Below are 21,200 nucleotides of genomic sequence, written 5' to 3' on the forward strand. Positions count from 1 at the left end.
CACATCATATAAGTACAAAAGCACAGCATATAAAAAAAGTTTGCACATCATGTAAGTACAAAAGCACAGCATATAAAGAAGTTTGCACATCATATAAGTACAAAAGCACAGCATATAAAGAAGTTTGCACATCATATAAGTACAAATGCACAGCATATAATGAAGTTTGCACATCATATAAGTACAAAAGCACAGCATATAAAGAAGTTTGCACATCATATAATACAAATTCTCGTCTTAAGACAGCTCTGGCGTTCCATAGTAAAACAACGTCGTAAGAAAAGTACGGTATCAATTACTTATCATACAGACAGCAATAAATTGCGTCACATCAGTACATATTTATAATCCCATTATACTAAACAATATTACAATAATCAGACGCATTTCTTTACATTACAACTCATATAAAGTACACACATATTCAAATATCCATGGTTTTAATCCATGCTCTGATATATCCGTACATCCATATAAACTAATCTTACACACTTCAACCATTATTCAAATTCACAATTAAAGCATGTGTAAATTCTAACATAACACATGAATAAATGCACTAGTTTACTACGAAGTAGTCTAGCAGCGAATGACAAAATTAATTCTGACCACAAGCTAACAATCTCATAATTCTCTAAATAATACTCAAATACGCCTGTAAATGAACACTACAAAGATAATTCTACGTAATAAACGATCCTAGTGATTAATTATACATACTACACATATTTACAATTACAATTCCGTAATATTCTGCAAATCGAGCAAATAACTTACTGACCTTTACGAAGCTTTGTCTTTCCTTAGAATCTCCTACGTTTTAATGCCAGATTACGAGTGGCATCTGTGTACCTCTCTTAATATAATTATAAGCCCTGCACGCTCAATGTCCCTACTTTAAACATGATATGTGCTAAGATCATATTCTATTGTTACCATTTTATGTGAATTCTATATGAGATGGCCAAGTGAATTTCAGGTTTAGCATCCTTTGTGCTTCGTCGTTAGTCCTCTGTATGTTCTATTTTATATGTCTATTCTAGAAGCGTTATGATCTATTTTATCCATTTTAGCAATTTTAGCCTTTTTGCATGGCTCATTCGTCTATAACTGGCCTTTAATTGCATATAAGTCGTGTGACGATCATGCATGGCCGCCATATTTAGGTAACATTAGAACCAGCAAAATATGTTTAAAATAATATCTCCTCAAGAACCACCCCATGACCATATGCTACATCATGTTGTCACATCTTTAAAACATTCGGGATACATAAATGGAATGTCTCGTCCGTTTAGGTCAATTTTACCATATAATACCATATAATAAGGTTTTAAAGACTAACTCAGGGCAGGTTAATGAGATAAGGCGCACTTCGCCCACTTGCTTTCCTTTTTATTCCTATCTGTTGTTTTTATCCTCTCTTTGAAGAGCTTCCTAGATCTAGATAGTGTTTATATATGTCATGATTTGTTAATTAATTTAAGATGTATGTTCTTTTTTACATTGCAAGTATATTGTATTTTATTGTGTTATTGCATTGCATTGTACATTACGATATGATGCGGTCGAATGGTATTTTTATTGTTCTGTGTTGTGCTATGCTGTTCTGTACCTTACCATTGTTTGATATTTATTGTTGGAAGCGCATTTCCTTCTATTGCCTCCCTCCGGTATAAAGATTCAGACAAACAGCATCACATTCTGTGTCAAAACAATGCATTTCTCGAACAAGAAGGGGGATGGAATAAAGCAGGGCTAGTTTGTCTGGCCGTCTGTAGCTCCACTGGTAAGGTTCATTCCATGATTTGGTTTACAAACGTGAATAATAATGTTCAAAATAGGTTCACATTGATACATATTTCAACTATACAACATTCTCTTTCTTGTTTTATAGTATATAATGCACATTAGTAACTCGTTCCTTGAAACGTAGTTGTTGTTGTTGTTGTTGTTGTAGGTTTTAACGCCATTTTTCAGCACAAGTTAGGCCATATATGGCGGCCAGTATAACTGGTGGAGGAAGAATCCTGGAAAACCCAGGAAAGAACCACCGACCCACGAGAAGCTACTGGCAGGCTTTCCCACGTACCCACGCTAGCCGAGCCTTGGACTCGAACATACGCAGACAGAGGTGAGATGGCAGTGATCCGGAACGGTGAGCGCTTTAGACCACTCGGCCACTCGGGGCCCCTTGAAACGTAGTAGAAAACTGGAGGGTCAAGCTGAAATATATCACTGTAAAATAAATATTGCACGCATATCTTGTGTTGAAGTCTATTTTCAAACTGAAGCTCTAAGTGTGTTTGGTGGACATTTACGAGGTTTCATAATTAACTCTCTCTCTCTCTCTCTCTCTCTCTCTCTCTCTCTCTCTCTCTCATTGCGTTCGCCTCGGAAGCTGAAGGTCGTGGGTTCAATGCTCGGCCGAGTCATACCAAAGACTTACAAAAATGGTACTAACAGGTGCCTCGCTTGGCGCTCAGCATTAAGAGGTTAGTGTTAGGACTGGTCGGCCTGGTGTCAGGATAATGTGACTGGGTGGGACATCATACTACGTGTCTGCGGCATGATGCCCCAGTGCTAGACATCACTATAAACTGTCACACTGCAGACATCGCAGCAATATGACTGAACAATTGTTAAGTCTACGTTAAAAATCCAAATACACACACACTCTCTCTCTCTCTCATTCGCACACACACACACACACACACACACACCTCGAAAAGTTTTTGGCATGGCCTTTAATGCAAGACATTCCTATTTTAGCATTTGGGAATTTTAGAATGATTTTGTTTAGTCCTATAGAATACAACTCAGTACAAGACCAAGACAAGAGTCAAATTCATTTCATGGTACATCCGTTGTGAAAAGCATTAGATAAGATAGAGATGTTGAATCGACAACAACACTGGTGAGTAATATTCAGTTTTACGCTAGCAGATAGACACCAACAGGTTACAATACCAAAATATCACATATTTGTCCATATACATATTTATTTGAACCATTATAATGCTAGTCATAAACTGAAGTTGTCTAAAATGTACATATGAACATTTTTCTTAAACGTTTATACGTCAGGATAACATATCGAGTCACTTTTTTTAAACTGTATACATTAGTTTCCAATGCGTCCTTGTTTATTTTTATTTTACTCGAGTTGCCGACTGTCCCCCGTTATTGACTACATACTCATGAAACGTCACAAGCGAAACCATTTAATACTCCTTTAGAAATTAGGAATTAGAAAGAAAAATGTAGAATTCCTGCATGAGTATCCAAAAAGAAATTGTTTTCAGATGGTCGTAATGGAGAAATAATAATAATAATAATGACGATGATGATGATGATGATGATGATGATTATCATTATTATTGTTGTTATTATTATTATTATTATTATTAAGTTCCTTCATAAATGCCAGTATTTTCTGTATTCTGCTATTTCCTCGTACCATTTAGGAAACCGTAAGGTACATAAAGATGGTTCAAAATATTGTTATTAACTCTACTGGCCATAGAGCGAAAAGAGCTTTTGTAGTGGTCTGCTTTCCGCCGTCTGTCGTCCCTCAGTCCGTTACGAAATATGATTTTTATCGCCTCTCCTCCTACACTACTTAGATGATTGCCATGAAACTTTACGTACACATTCGTCCCATGGTCTACATGGTCCAAAATTAATATGGTGCTTGTCGGACATGCCATATGGCCGCCACCTTATTTATCTTGAAACTGTTGCTATCGCTACTCAATGAATAGTCATATGAACATGGTGTTTTTACTAAAAGTCTTCTTGTGAACCCTAGCTGGTCATAAATGAAGATGATGCAATGGCAGCCATCTTGAATATCTTCTTATCGCTGCTCCTCCTCCTGCATGGATGGTCATTTCACCGTATGGATTTAACTGCAAGACTTCTTATGAAAATGTCTTGTTCATCAAAATAAAAAATAAAAATGAATAAATAAAAGTGGTCCTGATTTGATGTCTAATATGGCCGCCATGGTACTCATATCTAAAATCTTGTTATCGCTAATTCTCCTGAATCAAAACGGCATTTTAACTAAAAGACTTCTAAGATGTCTAATCGGTTCAAAATTAAATGGTGTTGCCCACAGATCAGAAGAGCTTGTGGGATGGTCTACTGTCCATTATCAGTCGTCTGTCGTCCGTCGTCCGACTTCCGTTGTCGGTCCGTTCGTTAGCATAAGTTTGTTATCGCTACCCCTCCTAATTGCCATGAAACTTTACATACACATTCATCTTATGGCTTATATGGTCCTAAATAAAAATCGTGCTGTGTACACATCCAATATGGACCATACAATGGCCATTTTGAAAATATTGTTAACACTACTCATCCTGAATGGATGGTCATCTGAACACACGGTTTTCGCTATATAAAAAAAAAAAAAAAAAAAAAAACTTACTATGCTGTCTGCTTGGTCCACAATGAAAATGTAGTCAATCAGATGTCGAATATGGCCGTAGCCACGGCTCTTAAACATCTTGTTTTTGTTATTTCTTCTATAGGGTTGATGATATTATCATTGGGTTTTCACAAAAATGACTTCTTATGTTGGTCGCATAAGAAAATAGTGTAAATCTGATGTCCAGTATGGTCGACATGGCATCCATCTTGAAAATCTGTATACCGCAACTCCTCCTGAATAAATGCTCGCACAAGTTTTTAAGCGCTACCACTAATGTAATTGGAGTATTGTCATTAAATTTTACACAAAATTTATTTCATGGTCTACTTCCACCAAAATGAAAATGTTGCTGCAGAAAACCCTATCAAACCATCTTGAAAACCTTGTTATCCCTATTCCTCGTGAGTGAATGGTCTATGACACGTGGTTTTCACTAAAACTTCTTTCTCCTACTCCTCGACTTCTCTATGCTTCTTTTTCTCCCTCTCCACTTTCTCCTTCAGACTACTTTTTCTTCTCCTCCACTTTCTATCCGCCTTCTCTCCACCGACTAGACTTAATCGATTCCGACTGCTCTGCTAGTCTCACTTCCATCCCTCCTCTTAGAGACTCCGGACTCAACTGAAACCGAAGTTTTGTCCCCCAAAAAGCTTACTTTTCGAAGCTTTTCTTCACTTAGAATCTGTTCTAAGTTTTACCGCTAAATTACGAGTGGCTTCCTCGGATTAACCCTATATTACTCAGCAATCTTCCTAGGCGAGACTAAATTTTCGCCTGCTGGTTAGAAGTTATAATTCGGATCTAAGTTTTAATCACACCCTCTACCTCAATTCCGATTGGATATTGCTGTGAACCGATCCAATCGAACTTAGCGGACAATGTCCCTCTCGCTGTCTGTCCACGTCAGGACGGGTTTCCTCGGATCTTAAGACTAAGCTGTAACACATAGGTGAGAAGTCTCGCGATCACACGCCTGTGCCGATTCAAGATTCTGGGTCTTCTCTCTGGTCACGGTAACCTTGCGTAGGCGTTTAACTCTAGCCTGCGGCAATGTTCAGACATCAAACCATGGCTTGTAATAATACCTTAGTTTATACACGACTTACTAACTGGGGCTTTGCAAACGTGACACAGTCATCGGTACAAAGGTACAAAAGTTTTGTTCACTTTATGGCAAGAACGCTCCAATGGCCTAGTGTTTAGAGCTTGTCCGCATCGGATGAGGGAGGTCGCGGGTTCGAACCCGGCCAAGTCATACCAAAGACAAAAAAAAATGATACTAACAGCTTCCTCACTATGCACTCAGCATTAAGAGGTTAGTGTTAGGACTGGTTGGCTTGGTGCCAGTTTAATATGACTGGGTGGGACATCATGTCACATGTATGCGACATGATGCCCCGGTGATAGACATCACTATAAACTGCCATACTGCAGACATCGTAGCAATATGACTGAAAAAATGTTAAGCTATATAACTGACATCTTTTTAAAGCTGCGTTAATAATCCAAAATCTCTCTCTCTCTCTCTCTCTCTCTCTCTCTCTCTCTCTCTCTCTCAACTGCAATTCAAGATCTGGGCAGAACCATGGTACGCAGACATCGTAGCGATATGACTGACAAATTGTTAAAGCTACGTTAAAAATCCAAATCACACACACACACACACACATGAATGGTATTCCTTTTTAGAAATCTTAATGCAGAATGTATAATCTGCCCACTCATATAAACACATGTACATCTCATAGTGACTTGAAAAATTCATGAAATGCAAAAGCCTAACCTGTATTTATGATTGAAATGCGACAAGCGTTACACACATATCAGATTGTATTTAAAGTCAGAAATATATACATTACAAAATGTATTGTGCACTTTACCTCAGATTTAAGCCATGTAGTTTTTCTAATAATTCCGATATTTCTATGTGCGTGAAGTTTTTCTCAGCGTAATGCAAGACAAAATTCACTGAAATCAAAATGAAGAATATATTCCATGAGTAATTTGCATAGTTTTTTGTATCATAAATAATCCATCGAATGAACCTCTTATTAAAGTTATCAGTGTGGTAATGTTCAAGCAAATCCAGAAAATTCATAAATAAGCATTATAACAATAATTAAAATATAGGCTATATGTCGTGAGCAGAACCCCAAAAGTAGTATAGACAGAGCGAGCACTCTTTTACTGCTTCATACATCAAAGGCTATTTATTAAAAATTACTCCATAAGTATTCTGTCTGCAAAACTGGAGAACAAAAATGGCGACTAGTTTTTGTGCTGGACTGATAGGAAGGCGGGACTTTTTTCCGATATCCTTCAGCGAAGATTGAAGCAAAAATTCCAGTTACGTATGTTTTATTCATTTCCTTGAAAGCCTTCTAACTTTTTGACCTAACAAAAAAAGAAGCATAATGCATATGAATACAAGTTGCACAAAGCTGTTAGTATTCATCGGAGAGTATTGTTCTGTTGAGAGTAAAAGAATTCCAGCAATTTTTATAATTTGTGTAGAAATTATTTTATCTTTCCAATGACGTGAATAGGGCGTTAATTTTATTCATAGGTAGACCAGTGCTAACGTTTCCACACCTTCAAAAATCACAAACTCGTACTCATTTCACAGAATGATAGCTAAACTATTTCCCATCATCAAGGCCAATTATGGTATTAAATACAGTAAAATAAAATGAAATGATACACAGGATTGATGGATGGATGGACAGTCAGAGAGAGAGACAGAGAGAGGTGTGTTCACAGGGGCTCGTATCGTTGCTTACAATGTACCTGTCATACATGTACTATATAATAACTACAACTGAGGACACTTCTCTCCTTTCTCGCGCGACCTATTTAAGAATAAATGCTGATATTTCAAGCTACATTTCGCGTAGCGTAATAAATTTGATACCGATGTTTAGCTCAGGCATTCGACTTTCCATGTGTCTCCACAGTTTGGCGAGAGAAGTATCCTTTCTTGTAGTTATTATATAGTACATGTATGACAGGTAAATTGTAAGCAACGATACGGGCCTCTGTGGGTGTACTGACATGATTAATTATAACTGAGAACAACTTTGTTATAAATGTGATGTAGACTTTCTCCCGCTTTCTTACTAACATAGAGACCAGTGTAATTGGGTTCAGACGAACAAATAAATAAGCCGATAGGTTATCAGAAAGGTCAATTGATTTTACTTGTAAAGTAACATCTGACTAAAATGTGTACATGTACAAATCTCTATTACTTTAATATGTTGATTTGTCATGTACACTTTTGTGCAAAATGTGTACATGAACGCATCTCTCCTGCTTTAATATGTAGACCCGTCACGTAAAAAATGTGTACATGTACAGATTCATGTTAATTTGATGTTGTATTCTGGCGGCCGCTATCGGCCATCTTTTGTTTATCTTTACCTCAGTACTACTAAGCATCAGTGTACTATTAGCACCAGTAAGCATCAGTTTACTACCAGTACTATTAAGCATCAGTTCACTACTAGCATTAATAAGCATTAATGTACTACTAGGAATAGTAAGCATCAGTGTACTACATGCACTAGTAAGCATTAATGTACTACTAATACTAGTAAGCATCAGTGTACTACTAGCACTAGTAAGCATTAATGTACTACTAACACTAGTAAGCATCAATGTACTACTAACACTAGTAAGCATCAATGTACTACTAGCACTAGTAAGCATTAATGTACTACTAGCACTAGTAAGCATTAATGTACTACTAGCACTAGTAAGCATTAATGTTGTTGTTGTGGGGTTTAACGCCATTTTTCAACACACGATAGGCTGGCTATACATGGCGGCCAGTATTAATGGTGGAGGAAGAACCCGGGAAAACCCTGGAAAGAACCACCGACCCACGAGAAGCTACCGGCAAGCTTTCTCACATACCCACACTGGCTGAATTCGAGACTCGAACCGGCGAAGACAGAGGTGAGATGGCAGTGATCCGTAACGGAGAGCGCTTTAGACCACTCGGCCACTCGGGGCCCCCAAGCATTAATGTACTACTAGTACTAGTAAGTATTAATATACTGCTAGCACTAGTATACATCCGTATACTACTAGGGCAAGGACAGTGCGTACTAGTACAAGCATGGCCATCATTAGTAGTCGTTTATTTATTGACAGGTGCAGCATTAGATACAAGAACAAAACGAAAAGAAATAAACCCAACATAAGTTCTAAGGAAGCAATGTATGGTTCACGGAAAGTGAACGAGATATTAAATTTCTTTTTCTTCATTGCGTAAATTTGAACAGAGATGGCCTTTGGTCCATGCAATTTTCATTCCCTCTTTGATTCACTCTGTAAATGGATGATAAGATACATGTTGCAAAATACATATCAGACGCAGAGAGAGAGAGAGAGAGTTTTAGATCACATATGAAACTAAGATGCCAACAGCTCATACTACTTGCATTTTAACGCATTGTTTTCATGAATTTTAATGTCATTAAGATAACATTCAAATATATGTATAAAAATAATGAATAGCTTTAAAGTTTAAATTTAAATCATTAATTTTAATAGCCCTTAACTTCAAAATGACAACATTCTACGTAGCAAGTACTGACGGGACTAACCTGTCAACATTGATTAATTCTTTTGATTTGGTATGTGTTAAACTCTAAACTACGGCTTGATAATGATGAATGGATAACAAGTTTCCCACCACTGGTAGCTGTCAAAAGAATAAAATACTCTAAATCAAAGAAATGCATGAACTGAAACAGTAATACGATTATACAACGATGACCGTACCGAAAAAGAGACGGTATTAGTTTTGCATAAAATTACACTGACATACAAGCATTTTGGCCCTGACGAAGGGTATTCGTTTGAATGCAAACATTGGCAAGGCAACTTGTTTCAATGATCTGTGAAAAACTTGTACCAGATGTAATCAGGGATACCCAGCATGAACAATATTCTAGAATCTAGCCACCTGAGGACTTTTTTCAGTGGGTGGGTGGGTCGTAAACAAATAAGCATGGGGTCTGTGTGAGGGAACCCTTGGTGATCGCCCATGGGGCGCATCCCCCGGCAGCTCTTACATTTCAAGGGTTTACAGGACATACTTTTATCCATCCAATTAATAAAGAAAATTTACTCTTGGAAAGGTTCTGGTTATTTCACGCTCATATTTAAGGGAGGGGGAGGGGGCTGCTTGCCGCCCAGACACGTTAGTTCATACACCATATTTGGTTGACATAAATCTATATACTCGATTACATTATAATAAAAGCAGTTTCTACTTGAATTTTTGTACTTCACTGTATCGCCTTTCTGATAATGTTTTAGTGTAAGTTTTCGTAAATATAAGAAATGAACTTCATAATTTTCACGACTGAAGAAGGCATAAAGTTTTTACTTTGCATGAATGACCTTGGCATTGTCATGGCTATTCATGCAATGTGTGATTGATGTTTAAGCTTCATGGTTTAATGAATCCTGTAAAATAATAAGTTCCATTCTTGTAAATAAAAATAGATATAAAAAGTGATAAAACATTTCAAGAAAATTCATAAATAGCAAAACTGTATTTTAACTATTATTTGCAAATATTTGCAAAGAACACAAGATTTGCAAATGAATACATTTGTAATTCCTTTCTGGCTATGAACTTTTAGTTTTCGGAGTCACATGATGCAATTTTAAACAATCTAGAAGCTTGTTACAAAGGCTTGGTTAAATGTCACAATTATATCAATTACAACTTTGAAACTAATTGGAATCTGTCATTAATTATATTTGACACATGCTTATTATGGCGTTGAACGTGTTACATGATCATTCGTGGTAAATGATCGTTTCACATGAAAATAAATATACATATCTGTCAGTACTTTAGGTGAAGCGATGTAATTTATAAATATCATTGAACTAACCTAATGATCGGATCCTTTATATATGTCGTGTGTTTATCATGATTTCTTTTAATATGCACCTGAGACGTGAGTTTTTGTCTCAGTGTTGCACGCACAAAACCCTTGTCATGCAAGGGATTTACTAAAATCGCACAGTCTGCAAGTAAATAGCATTTCGCGCCTTTCATGATCTTAACATGATTGTCAAGTTACCACATTGAGGTAGCATATAGCAAATCACTTCATAATCTTAACGTGATTGCCAAGATACCACACTGAGGTAGCATACAGCAAATCACTTCATAATCTTAACGTGATTGCCAAGATACCACACTGAGGTAGCATACAGCAAATCACTTCATAATCTTAACGTGATTGCCAAGATACCACACTGAGGTAGCATACAGCAAATCACTTCATAATCTTAACGTGATTGTCAAGTTACCACACTGAGGTAGCATATAGCAAATCACTTCATAATCTTAACGTGATTGTCAAGTTACCACACTGAGGTAGCATATAGCAAATCACTTCATAATCTTAACGTGATTGTCAAGTTACCACACTGAGGTAGCATATAGCAAATCACTTCATAATCTTAACGTGATTGTCAAGTTACCACACTGAGGTAGCATATAGCAAATCACTTCATAATCTTAACATGATTGTCAAGTTACCACACTGAGGTAGCATATAGCAAATCACTTCATAATCTTAACATGATTGTCAAGTTACCACACTGAGGTAGCATATAGCAAATCACTTCATAATCTTAACATGATTGTCAAGTTACCACACTGAGGTAGCATATAGCAAATCACTTCATAATCGTAACATGATTGTCAAGTTACCACACTGAGGTAGCATATAGCAAATCACTTCATAATCTTAACATGATTGTCAAGTTACCACACTGAGGTAGCATATAGCAAATCACTTCATAATCTTAACATGATTGTCAAGTTGCCACACTGAGGTAGCATATAGCAAATCACTTCATAATCTTAACATGATTGTCAAGTTGCCACACTGAGGTAGCATATAGCAAATCACTTCATAATCTTAACATGACTGTCAAGTTGCCACACTGAGGTAGCATACAGCAAATCACTTCATAATCTTAACATGATTGTCAAGTTGCCACACTGAGGTAGCATATAGCAAATCACTTCATAATCTTAACATGACTGTCAAGTTGCCACACTGAGGTAGCATACAGCAAATCACTTCATAATCTTAACATGATTGTCAAGTTGCCACACTGAGGTAGTATACAGCAAATCACTTCATAATCTTAACATGATTGTCAAGTTGCCACACTGAGGTAGCATATAGCAAATCACTTCATAATCTTAACATGACTGTCAAGTTGCCACACTGAGGTAGCATACAGCAAATCACTTCATAATCTTAACATGACTGTCAAGTTGCCACATTGAGGTAGCATACAGCAAATCACTTCATAATCTTAACATGATTGTCAAGTTACCACATTGAGGTAGCATACAGCAAATCACTTCATAATCTTAACATGATTGTCAAGTTGCCACACTGAGGTAGCATATAGCAAATCACTTCATAATCTTAACATGATTGTCAAGTTGCCACACTGAGGTAGCATATAGCAAATCACTTCATAATCTTAACATGACTGTCAAGTTGCCACACTGAGGTAGCATACAGCAAATCACTTCATAATCTTAACATGATTGTCAAGTTGCCACATTGAGGTAGCATACAGCAAATCACTTCATAATCTTAACATGATTGTCAAGTTGCCACATTGAGGTAGCATACAGCAAATCACTTCATAATCTTAACATGATTGTCAAGTTGCCACATTGAGGTAGCATACAGCAAATCACTTCATAATCTTAACATGATTGTCAAGTTACCACACTGAGGTAGCATACAGCAAATCACTTCATAATCTTAACATGAGTGTCAAGTTACCACATTGAGGTAGCATTTAGCAAATCACTTCATAATCTTAACATGATTGTCAAATTACCACATTGAGATAGCATATAGCAAATCACTTCATAATCTTAAGATGATTGTCAAGTTACCACACTGAGGTAGCATATAGCAAATCACTTCATAATATGATGTTAAAATCAGTTTCATTTAATTAGCCAATGCATTCTTTAGCGAATCAGTACAAAACATTAAAGTTTAATTTTTGTATTTCTTTTATTTGTATAAAATGTGATTTTTGTTTGTTGTATTTACTTATTAATGTCGATGGGTATGTGCACTTGAAAGAAATGTAACGGTCGCATGTAACTTAATGTTGATATTCCATACAAGTGTTGAATTAATGTAACTTAATTATGTCACTGTTCTAAAATGTTTAGTATTGAGTTTATAACATTTTACAATACTCATTCGATAACTTCAATTACTCATAGAGCATACCAGTCATTTTCGAAGCATATATATATATATATATATATATATATATATATATATATATATATATATATATATATATATATATATATGAATAAATATATATCTGCATTGTGCAAGACTATGGAATTGTCCTTGTAAGTTATGGCCCATATGAATATGAGTCTTAATGCGTGAACATTGCGAAATAATACCAGACATGTTACCCACTACTTTATATATTTTAATTGTGCTAAATACAAATTTATACTTCTGACTTCTCTAATTTTGAATACTTTTTAAAGATTTATTAGGGAAAAAATGTAATGTGTATGAATAATGATTAACTGCCCAAAACCATTGCTAAATAACTCCCTACATGCTTCAGTCGACTTCCCAAGCACTGTTTTATATTGCACAAGTAATTTACATTGTATTATTTATATACATAATCTTACAAGGTTTATTATTTATGCCATTGGCACCGTGTCATATCAGTTTTATAAAGTATCTGCATTTCAGACAGAGATAAATGTTATTTTTCTTTTCATTTAATTATTTTTTCCAGTTAAAACACTTTTAACAAGAGGTTTAAAAAAATAAACACTTGTTTTTGACGTAAATATTGAATAGCCTATTGTTGTAAATCTTAAACTTTAATTTTTCAACAAAATTATGTAGTGATATAATATATTGCATACCGCGTATAATTTACAATCTGTAATGTTTTCTTGGAGCGATTTCCACAAAGGTTTCCTGGAACAAAAGTGATCTAACTAGAATAACTACCAATAAATCGGATATTACTAACTAGACATGAATTGAATTCTGTTTGACAGGACTTGATAGCGAAATTTCCATCCAACTTTTATATCCCTACTTTAACTGAAAATGGCCGTTCCATATTGCACTGGAAGTGATGTTTCCCGAATGTGTGTTGTTTGCTTTGTCTTGCAAATAGAACGAGGAACAAAGCTGAGATAAAGACGCGCTAGGCTTTGTTGATATACAGTCAGTAAGCAAACAAAATGTAATGACCAATTTGATGTAAATGACCTTGTACGAATAACTGTTTGCAAACCAAATCCTTCCTTTAATTAAAATGATCGCTTGATGAATTAATTCGTTCCAATATGATATCGCGGACCGAAATGAAAACAGAAAACAATCACAGCCTCTTGAAAAAAATTCTTTAGAGACCATGGCACCTAATTAAGATCCGGCCAGATCAATTAAGGAAGGTGGTGACATGTATACCATTCTCATTTTATAGTTTTCTGACACATAGTCATAGAGCTTTAATCTCTTTTTCCTCCTTCCAATAACAAACGTTTTGAAAATTGAAAGCTGAAATAGCGTTAAAAATGATAAACCAATTCAAATTTTTGAATGATTAAAAAGTCCCAAAAGATGATGCTCGTGTGTCTGAGTCAAGTGATTCGAGGGTTGTTTTGTTCCGTTTCATTTGAAGACTTTCCACTAGAGAAAAAAACAACAGTTCCAAAGTAATCATTTTATTCTCACATATTTTAGCATCTGATTAATCGAAGAGATTCTTAATTGTGCAAGTTTTCATATTTGTTGTGAGTGAAAATCCCTTTTTATAGATAGAACTTTACGGTTACCTTCAACAGATTTTACAAACATTAAAATTAAATAGCAATGTCCCTTATTCCCAACAAAGTTTACCTATCTGATACCTAAAGCCATCATCTTCGTCACCAACGTATGTCAGTACAGCTTAATTAATATGCCACCAAAGTACTGGGTGCTGAACTGACGTAATATTCGCTCTTCGTGTCTTGTATTACGCTATTTTAGATTTCATCTAGTCTCTCAAGCTTGATAAAGGAGCTATAATCATATAATTTGGTTTTAGGCCTGTCATATCAGAAGAGCAGAAAATTCTCATTAATATTTTGAAGAGACATTGTGTGCAGAATTTAGCACCACCTAAAGCAAGTTTTCTTTTCTGTCATTGGGATACATATAAAAAGCATTTTTATCGTTGTAGAAGAAAGAATCGGATTATTAGAATTATTATATTTGAAAAATCGATGTATGTGTTAAGAATGATTATCATTTCAGTTTTCTTTCTCTTAACAGCATGAACTTTACGTCATGTAAATTATTGCAATAAAAGTATATTTAACTGCGGATACTGAGTATTATTATTTGACAAGGGGAACGGGGAAGAAAGTTGACCACTATGATATAAATACAACATTACCTTACATATGTTTATCTCAACCAAGGAAAACAGGATTTCATTTAATTCTGAACGGAAGCGTACAAGCTGTACATTTCCGTTTATATAGCTGTTTTTGATGGAAGACTTGGCATAATCTTGGTGACATTTCTCATCAAACTCCAACTAAATCATCCAATGCACATACTAAATTATGAAAGTAGAGTGCACTAATGTGTCTATGTCAGAAATAAATGTGATTGAAACGTTTGTGTTGTTGAAAGTTCTAAGTTTTATTCTACTGTAGAAAAACATAACCACCGTCCACCAAAACTTCGTGTGTTACGGCTGCAACAAGCCTGGCCATTTTGTCCAGAAATGTAGACCAACACAGCGGTGGCTACGGTTAATGGGGAGAGTGATTTTATGGTACCGGCTGCTGCTACCCGGCCTTGGTAGACAGTATGTCAAGTTTTGGGATTATAAAAGCGAGACGGTTTAAGTCCAGTTTGTTAACTGGACGAAATATCCGCTTCTTTAATATGGACCTAGACTCACTGTATGTGAAAGTGCTAATTCAAGCAGAGTTTTCGTTGGAATGTTCTCACCACTAACATTAAAGTGTAGGTATGTGTTGACCCAGCCTAACAATATGAATTGTACACCTGTGCACCTGGGGTCCATTGAGACGAGAGCTATGAAGCGAAAGTCAGGGTCTAAGCAGATGAGACCCACACCTTCGCCCATAGACAATTTGATGAGGAAATTGCTAAACCATTAAGAGAGAATGGAACTTCATGGACGGCTTCTTATTAGCGACAGCTACGAACATGTAACCTTGCTAAGACCAGTTCTAGAGCGATTTAGACAGACGGGGATCACCGCCCGACCATCTAAGGGTCATGTAGGGTTTAGGAAACTAACTTATCTAGGCCATAGCTTCAGCGAAGACACACTAACCCCATATAGTTCAAAAGTTGACCGACTTAGGGACGAAGTACGACCGACCACTAAGTCGAAAGTTCGATTCTTCATGGGATTGGCAGATTTTATCGTAGGTATGTTGCTAACTTTAGCTCTATTGCTACCAAATTGACCGACTTGATACGGAAATATTTTCTAGTAGAAGTGTATCCCTCAAGTGTCTTGTACAGTTTATTTTGTTGATCTAAATAATTAAAGTGCTATATCTTTATTCCATCCATTAATTTCATATTTTTAATATTTATTCGATCTCGGCAATTATATATATATATATATATATATATATATATATATATATATATATATATATATATATATATATATATATATATATATATATATATATATATATAATCAAAAGCAAATTATATTTGTAACTGATATTATGTGTAGGGATGGAAATGAAAATAATATGTAAGTGTTGTCGAAAAACACATTAACTGAATTCAAAATGTTCATTAATGAAACGTCAGCTCGAAATCACTCTTTGACACTTCATGGAACTTCATGTCATGTTTAAATGTTGTGCTTGCTGGGTTTGACATTAACATTCTCCGGTTCCCAAATTCTTTTATTTTATCTCTCACAGTGAAGTAAATACACCTGTCTTATCTTTATTAGTGATGTTTTTCTTTTTCTTCGATAATCTCCTAATGGATTCGGAATGAGCTCAACCAGCCGAACAGACCGCGAACCCGGAGCGGAAATGTCTTCTCGCCATTGATGATTATGACCCCTTGCTACCGTTCGCCCCGAATCAAACAGATTTTATTTAAATAAATTTGTCTTACAATGGGAAGATTTGTGTTGGCCTTGTAGTAATATGTAACGCAATGGTAATTCTAAGCAGAAACTAACTCGAGAAAAACTTTATTAATGCAGATATCACAAACTCGACAAAAATATAACGACATATTATTGATAAATAACCAGTACTGCGGAATAGTTAATACATTGTCTCGTGTCCCTTTTATTATACACATATAATACCCATGCGTGTTTCTACTAAATTAGGGGAGAATAAAGCTCAAACAGAGAATGAAATAATGACTGATACTGACAATGGTCATATTTTAAATTTCCTGGACTCGCTTGACAAGCCTGTGTCACATATTCACTACATAGTAATAATCTTTTCCTTATATATATATATATATATATATATATATATATATATATATATATATATATATATATATATATATATATATATATATAGTGGTAAATTCTTTCGATATATACAAACTTGCCCGAATCCCTAAATCTGCACATGCAAAACATCGACACAGAGCAAAAGAAATACTATAGAAAAGAAACAAGTCAGCTAAGTACGCGGTGTATCCAGATATCCGTATAGCACAAAGTTGTTCACCGCGAGAAAACGAGGGTCATAACTTCATCAGTATGTATTTAGGAATAAAGATTCCATTCGAGAAAATTGATTGTATAGTCAGTAGGTTTTGTAATAAATGGCAATAAAAAAAAGATGATTACAGTAATAGTTGAAGAGAAACGTCGTACTTTGTTTTTTCTTTTCTGAGTGAAACTTACCTCTTAGACATACTAAATAATAACAGGAAAAACTTAGTAACACCGTGAATGTCGTGGGAAGCTGATGGTAAATTTCAAATTTGCTGATCAGGGTAAACGTAAATGTATATTCGGTAAATAAATATATATTTTCATGCTTATAGGTCGTTTACTGCGAACTTACGTTTTCCTATTCAGCTTATTCTTTTCTTTTTCCTGTTCTCTATCTTCATCCTTGTTCTTCTTTTCCTCTGTGTCATCAATTTATAGCATTATTTTATTTAAAATTTGTGTTATCATATTGTTGTATGTAATTATGATTTATTTTCTAGTTGTTATTTGAACTGACCTGTGACACCATATGCATTTGTTACCAATTATTTCATAAATTATTATGGAGATGATTCTCAATATACGGTAATCACTATTTCTGGCAATAAAATAATTTAGACGATACACACCGGAAGTTTATTAATATAAACTCTTTACAAATGAAAAGTGTTTCGGTCATTCCGCACAGAGTGCATTTCTTCTTTCAAGATGGTTTAACCCCTTCTCTTGTTTTGAATGCATGAATAGAAAAGACACGGAAACCGTCCATAAAATGTATGACTGCGAAGCAATGATTGCTGACTATTCTATTAGTTGTTGTTGTTGTTGTTGTTATAGGGTTTAACGCCATTTTTCAGCACAAGATAGGCTATACATGGCGGCCAGTATTAATGGTGGAGGAAGAACCCGGGAAAACCCCGGAAAGAACCACCGACCCACGAGAAGCTACCGGCAAGCTTTCTCACATATCCACATTGGCCGAGCCCGAGACTCGAACACAAGCAGACAGAGGTGAAATGGCAGTGATCCGTGACAGAGAGCGGTTTAGACCACTCGGCGACTCGGGGCCCCTATTCTATTAGTACCGAGGTCTCTTGGACAAAAGTGGCCTGAGCCCTAATTCTATCTACAACATAATATCATATATCTGGTGTCTTGCTGTTGTTGACAACTAAATGACCACTCAGACAAAAAGCAGGAGATAAGGTCGCCAGTGAGGTTATCTTCTGAAGCTCACGACGAAAAGCAATAAAATTTTGCGATTAGCTGGCAATTGGCAGCTGTAGGCGGGTAGTGACCATAGTGTAAATTTAAACTCAATCCCTTAATGAGACATCAAGAAAAAGAAATGACGGGGTAATGCAAAGTGGGCCAGTTCGATTTCATTTGATGTGGACAGTAGTACGTTGCTTATATACTGAGTACATGAGGACAGTAGATGGCTGCCTGTTTTAGACTGCATTGAAGTTGATCTTTAAACTCTGCATTAGAATGTTTATTTTAATTATGCGTAAAGAAGACCCAATGCATACGGTCTTAAGGGGATCAAAACAGTAGAGAAAAGATGCAGTATAAATTTTAAAAAATCTATGCATTTTCTTTGTTCAAACTTCCTTGCTCTAAAGTTTAATCGTATCTTGAATAATTAGAAGTATTTCATGTCAGGCAATTCAGACTTATAGAAAGAAGTTGGCGCGTTGCACTAAATAGCGGCCAATACGCTATTTTATTTTTATTTATACTTGTTATGTAAATCTATATTGTGAGTTTAACTTTTGTTCATGATTGTAGATTACACTTTAAGATAATGATCAGTTGAAAAGAACATGTTTACTTCGATCTGAGATCAGGAAACTTGCTTTTCTTTTAAAGAAATTAAGGTCTTGCAAATTCAGAAAGAGACAAAGGAGAGGCAAGTACAGGTAGAGAGAGATATGGAGAAGAGAAGTATATGCAAAAGAAAGATAAGAGAGAAATACAACTTCATAGAGAGAGGGAAAGGCAGACACAGAAAAAGGGAAGAGAAGTAGATGGAGATAGAGAGAGACAGAAAAAGAGACAGAGACAGAAAGAGACACACAGAGAGAGAGAAGAATATGAAGAAGAAGAAAAAAGAAAGGAAAATGCACTTGAAAGTAAAATAATAAGAACGGCAGGCCGAGCACACTCCCCTCCCCACTACACACAAATTCAGGTTTTGATGTTACCAAAATATTAGGTTAGTACCTCCTTTTGAAGAAAAAGAAGTAGATCAATATTTTCCTCATTCTGAGAAAATTGCTGAAAACTTTAAATGGCCAAGAGAGCATTGAATTTTATTATTATAAAGTGTACGAAGCTCGTGAAGTTCACAATTCACTATCAGTACAACAAAGTGATGATTATAATGTGGTTAAGGAGTGTATCTTGAAGAGTTATGAGCTGGTACCTGAAGCATTTTGACAAGGGTGTAGGATCGGTAGAAAAGAAAGCGGACAAACATATGTCGAATTCGCATGGGAGAAAGAACAACAGTTAGATAGGTGGTGCTAGGCCAAGAAGGGGAATAGGGGTAACGCAGTCCTCAGACAGCTCATGATAATTGAAGAGTTCAAGAATGGAATCCATAGTAATGTCATGACCTACCATGATGAGAAAAAGGTGGAAACTTTGGAACATGCTGCACGCACAGTTGATGATTATTCATTCACTCATAATGCTTCGTTTGTCAGTAAGTCTTCAAATCAGCAGTTATTTTGGAAAACGGAATCATCTCAGTCTCATACGAATACTTAAAAATCTCAATCTGGCATAACTTTTAAAAATCAAACTTCAGATAAGACTGACCAGAAATCCTTATCTCTACCTAAATGCACTTGATGTAGAAGGGAAGGGCACGTTATTTGTAATTGCTACAGGTTCAAACATAAGCAACAGAATAAAGACATAGTTACTTCAAATGTTCTTATCTCTATGAGGTCAAGGTCACGATCACGTATTGAAAGCAATACAATCCCCAATCTGAGTTATTATGGAGAATCATGAACCATTCATTATAGAAGGTTCTATGTCACTAATTGGTGATTCTGCCAATCCTATCACTATTAAAATATCAAGGGACAAAGAAGCTTCTCGGAGAATTTTATTATCACGTACATTGCCTTTGTCTGAGAAGTCTTCTCCTATTAAAAGTGTTCCTATTCAGGGAGTAGAGTGCAATTTCTTAGTGTTCCTCTCCATTGTGTCAGTTTGGCATAAGACTTAGTCTCAGAATCCCTGATTGTCAGATTAGTGTATTCTTTACCCGCTGAGGATAATCATTTCTTGCATGACAGTGACGTAGCTGGAGATAAGGACAGCGTTAATTCACTTGTTACTGACAAGCCTTGTTTTAATCAAAACGTTGTTAATATTAAAAATGAAATCCAAGATTTAAACCACGCTTCTGCAATTATTAGAGCTGTGGTGTAAAGAACTCTTGAAAATGATTCTGATCACGAAATTATTCATGTTACCGTCACATTTATTTATCAGTCTTTTGATCAAGTCACTTTTCTCCAGAGCTTGATTAACCACGAAGTATTGATCATATTGATCCTGTTTTTACAATTCATTCTCTTCATTCTATTCTGGGTGACAAAAGAAAATCGCTTTCTCGAACAGGTTTGTTTCAGAGGGATATTAGCGAAACTAAAGCCACACAAGTACCAGTTTTTTATTTTGTTAAAAATGTGATCCTAATGAAGACATGGAGACCATCTATGGTACCCGCTGGCGACAAGTGCTCAGTAACCTATCAAATTGTCGTTGCGAAGACTTAAAGACAGGAAATTGGTTGGTCCTTTATGAGTCACAAAGGCTTATCACAAAGTATCGAATATTGGCCGAGAATTAAAGTGATGTTTCTAAATGTGGTAGATCTTGTCACACCTGTCAGGTGGTAAGAAAACCCAATCGGAAGATA

Source organism: Sinohyriopsis cumingii, chromosome 3, assembly GCF_028554795.1.
Source record: "Sinohyriopsis cumingii isolate HCF-2022 chromosome 3, ASM2855479v2, whole genome shotgun sequence".
Lineage (NCBI taxonomy): Eukaryota > Metazoa > Mollusca > Bivalvia > Unionida > Unionidae > Sinohyriopsis > Sinohyriopsis cumingii.